The sequence below is a fragment of the Marmota monax genome, unplaced genomic scaffold (genome assembly GCF_021218885.2).
Source record: "Marmota monax isolate L192 unplaced genomic scaffold, Marmota_monax_Labrador192_F-V1.1 WCK01_AAM20220418_F8-fsc00067, whole genome shotgun sequence".
NCBI lineage: Eukaryota > Metazoa > Chordata > Mammalia > Rodentia > Sciuridae > Marmota > Marmota monax.
Window position 1 is genome coordinate 8,956,146 of NW_026695065.1, and position 4,986 is coordinate 8,961,131.

At 34.6% G+C, this 4,986-nt stretch overlaps 1 pseudogene; it reads right to left on the reverse strand.

Annotated features, from left to right (window-relative positions):
- Positions 1-2,611: 2,611 nt before the first annotated feature.
- On the reverse strand, positions 2,612-3,565 carry LOC124081623 (sphingolipid delta(4)-desaturase DES1-like; annotated as a pseudogene).
- Between the last annotated feature and the right edge of the window lie 1,421 nt (positions 3,566-4,986).

Consider the following 4,986-nt stretch of genomic DNA (forward strand, 5'->3'; position numbering starts at 1 on the left):
ATTGTATTTCAGGAAATATAATTGGCAAGAAGAATTGGTTATTGCATAGATTTTGAGGTGAGGGGAGTAAGGGAGAGAGAGGAGACAAGAACTTCCCTCAAGTTTTAAATTATCTAAGAGTGGATGGATGCTAATGCTTTTGAAATTAGCCAAGGGAAGAACAACAAACAGAGAAAGTTGAAGATACAGAACAAAATGAGAATAATTGATGGAATGAAATGATGAAGGAGATAGGAAACAGAACAGGTGAAGCAATTATTTTAGTTGATTTCTCTGTAGTGAAAGAGAGGCTGAGACTAGTTGTAGATGTAGATAAATTCTAAGAAATGGGGAGGGAATATCTATATTATCTCTGAAAAAGGAAATGAAGGCAGGAGGTAAGAGAGGGGAAATGAGCTTGTTCAAAATAGTATTACAGGTTTGAATTAGTCTTTGAGGGAAATGGGACCATGGACTGATCACTGTTTTCCATTAAAATCAGAAGGCAATAATTTTGGTTCACTGTCATAGGATACCTACACTGGAGTTTGTTCTCAAGTTTATAATTTTATTTTTTCTATTTTCAAGTAAAGTTATCATAGAACATAAATTAGATAACTGATGTCACAATTAATCCATGAGGGTCAATATTTTTTTCTTTTTGTTTTTGAAATGTGGTAGAAACAAAATACACACTCGCCAAAAATGACATACAATGAGTCATTGTTTGTCTGATTTTAATATAAGTGGGATGTTAACCTTGAGAATGTTTTTCTTTTCTTATTAAATATTCCCTTATTGAGTTTTTCTGGAGCCTGAGCTTCATTTTCTTCATTGGAAATTTTTGTTTTCCTATCAATCAAATTTATTTAATGACTTGAGGGTTACACAATTTTTCTATTTCTTCTTGAGTCAATTTTGACGAATTATATTTTTCTACAAATTGCCTCATTTAGGTTTTCAAATCTATCACCAAATGTTGTATATGATATCCCCTTATCATCTGTTTAATATCAATATCTATAGTTATGTTCCCCTTTTTGTTTCCAGTATTATTCCCTTTCTCTCTTTTTACCTTAATTCTATCAGAAGTTTGTAATTTAAAAAGGTCTTTTCAAAGAACCAACTTACAGATTTGTTGGTCCCCTTTATTGTACGTTTTCTACTTTATAAAATACTACTATTCATTTTTAAAATAATGTTATTGTACTTTTATACCTTTATTTTGTTTATTTATTTTTATATGGTGCTGAGGATTGAACCTAGTGCCTCAAACATGCTAGGCAAGTCCTCCACCTCTGAGATACAACTGTAGTCCCTATATTCATTTTTTTAATTCTTTTTTTTTTAAAAATAGTTAGCTGTCTCATTATGTTCTTGGTAAGAATGGTTTAATCACTGATTTCAATCTTTTTTTTTTTGTAATTTACCAATTTAAAACTGTAAAATTTCTTCCAAACACAACTGTAGGTGAATCCCATGTATTTGAAGGCATAAATTTTCATCATAATTCAGTTTTAAGTATTTACTCATTTCTGTTATAAAGTCTTCTTTGACATATAAGGTTTTTGAAATTTTGTTTGAAATGTTGTTAGTTTTCAGTAGATGTGTTTTTTATATATGAAAAGTATGTGATTTTGGACTTGATTATATCAAAGAATCTGGTTTATAAAATAGCAATCCTTTCAAATTTGTTGAAGCCATCCTTGTAGCTTAGCTTGTGTTCACTTTTCTTAAATGTGTTTTTTATGCTTACAAAGAAAGTTTATTCTACATTTGCTAAATATAATATATCTTATTTAATTCCATAAGATCAAGCTTGCTAATAGTATGATTCAAATCTCTTATATCTTCTATTTATAATGTCAATTACTAAAAGAACTTTGTCAAAATCTCTCAAGATGATGATATATTATCCAACTCTTGTATAATTCATCATCATTCTATGTTTTGGGAGTTATTCTTCTAGATTAATAGAAAACTAAATTTTGTTTTATCTTTTGGACTCCTTGAGCTTTTATTATTATGTAATAACCCTCTTTATATCTAGTTCAGTTTTTTAAATTAAAGTCTATTTTGTCTTGTATGAGTCTATCTATAGCCACTTTCCTTGAATTACTATTGCACAATATAATGTTTTTATCTTTTAACTTTAACCATTTGCCTATATGAGACAAAAGTATGTAACTGAATTTTTTTGTGATTAATAGCTCAGTTCATTAGCTATTTTAATAAAGTAAAACTTTATAGTTAAAATAACATATTAGAAATACTCTTTATGATATGTTTACAAAATGACAAATGGGTGAAGACCTTCCAGGTACGACAATACAGTGAATGAGTATAGCTGAGCATGAAGGGGTAAGGCTGTCTGTTGAAGCCTGAGTAGCTGCTGCTGCTGCTGCTGCTTCTTTTGTCTCCCTATGGCAGGGACTAAACCCAGGGCCTCAGGCATGCTGCAGGCAAGTGCTCCATCATTGAGATACATCCCCAGCCCCAGATTAGTTTCTTAATAGCAGGAAGATCCTAGTTTGAAATTGTGTCATGATAGCTTCTAAGCATCACTGATCTTCAGTTTTCAGCAAAAAAATTCACTTTGTCAGCTATTTTAAAGCTTCAGAGAGGAATTCCTTGGGCTGTGGTGATAGTTACTCCAGTATCTGCTTCCCTTTTGGATGCCTCTTCATTCTTGAGTAGGGACTTATTGTATCATCCATCACAAAATCGTACAGTACTCTCACCCAGGAATTGTACTGGGGGAGGTTGTAGTAGTATTCAGCTGCTATTTTCCTCACCAGTGGGAGGTTTTTTTCCAGGAACATTGAGGAAGTCATGATGTTCATTGTGGTAACCCACATTGAAGGTGAGTAAATTCAGAGGCCCATAATATGAGTAAGTTTCCTGCCCCTTTAAAAACATGTAATGTTAAGCCATGAAATGTCCAGAAATCGGGTGCAAACCCAGACCAAGTAGGGATGCTGCCAACAATGTAGACTAAAGATTTAATTTCCAAAATGTAGTAAACTATAATGTCAAAAATGATCTGGGCCACAGTATTGATAATTTCCAGATGAGAAATTGGTTTGGGGTTGATGAGCAGAGATCAAAAAGCATAAAAGAGAGGCTGAAGAATAACCCATAGAAACTTTCTGAAAGTGGTACAGAAGAACCAGCCCTCAAAATCAGTAGGAATATCCACATCGATGCCGTCAGCTCCAAGATATCGATGATGATCCATGTGATACCTCTTAAAGGAAATCAAATATGGAACCCTAATAGGAAGATTGGCAAACATTCCAAACCAGCGATTCCACAGTGCCTTGTGGTAGCCAAACGCAAAATTGTGGGAAATCTCTTGAATAGTCATTGAGTGGTTAATGCAGCTGCCAAAGACATAGGCCCAAAGTATGACCCATTTCCAGTCCAAGTCTTTTTCTAATTAAAATGCAACCAACTGGGTGAGAACCATCATAATTATAATCCATATCAAGTTGGAATCAGGTTTCATCAAGGATTTTATCTCTGGATACTTTGCCAGGATCTCCTGGTCCTGGTCAGCATGGGGCTGGTCAGTGTAGACCCACTCGAAGTCTACCCCGGGACATGCGGCTCCCCATGGCGGAGGCAGCGGGGGCAGTGGCAGTGGCAGCTCACGGGCCGGTCTCGGCTCTGGCTCCCGGTGGGGATCTGTTGAAGCGACTGCGCTGGCGGCAGCTCCTAGTCTTGTAAATGTAACTGAAATTTTAAAGTGTTCATTTGAACAATCTTTGTATTTTAGTTGGAGAGTTTAGTCCATTTATGTTTATAATGGTTACTGAGATATTTGGTTTTCTTTATGTTATCTTATGGATTTCTACTTGTCCTATCTTGTCTATTTCCTTTGTTTCTACTTTCTTATAATAGTTTGAACTGACTGATCTTTTTAATAACAAAATTAGTGGTTACTTAAGTATTTTAACATACTTATCTTAACTTAGAAAATTCTAAAATCAGTCAACTTTATTACTTTCCATCTGAATTACTTGAGGCCTTTAGAATATTTTAGTTCTTTTTTTTTTCATCCTTCCAATGCTATATAACTACAGTGATAGTGAGATTCATCTATCTTCTTTCTCACTTTCTTGGAAATGTGTAAGAGCTTTCATGATAATAATTGAGATGTCCTTTGTGAAACTATGGAAGTATTTTTTGTATTCAAATCATGTAATTTTCATTGAATACTTTTTTGTTTCATTGAAACATTAACGACTGCCTGGACTATGGAGAATGGCTTTGTAGCTGATGCTGGGCTTCCTAAGAAAAAGTGGCATATCTGATTAATGTGATCTGCTATGCGCTTGTGGGAGAAGGAATTACACCATATATGTTATATCACTTTGGAAAGCATAAGGCAGTGATGAAATGAAATGCGACACAAAACAGGCATACTTTGATTTGGGATAGGTATTAGAGCAAGGAAACATGAAGAGCAAGAAGGAGAAATAGCTCTGTAAGCATGCTGGATAGCTAAGAGATTAGCAGGCATACTGGTTCTTGGGAGAAGCAGGTAACAGGCAAGGTAAGCAGTTTTCAGACAAACCATGTGCATTTGCATTTCCTTTTTTATATGGCTACCCTTAAAAAAAGAAAAAAAACAAACAAACATAAGTTTCATTCCTCTCTTGTGGCAGCTCCTATATCCCTTTCTTTCCACTTCCCAGGTTAATGAGGAAATTAGGAAGTCACCTGCTGATTTGTATTATCTATTTTATTGTTCCCCTTCATTAGTGTGGATGACAAAGAGTTGAATGCAGTGCCTCTTAGAGGTAATACAGCAGGATATTACACACATGCTACTAAGAAGCCAAAATCACAACCTTGTTTGCTAGTAAATTTGCAAATAACCAGTCCTTCAGGTACTTCTCTAATTTTCACCAAATGTTGCACTTTTGAAAGCTTCATTAATCCAGCCCCATTAGCATGGGTAGGGTGAATGAGTTTATGGCTGTAGAAGGTGAAGCAGCAGAA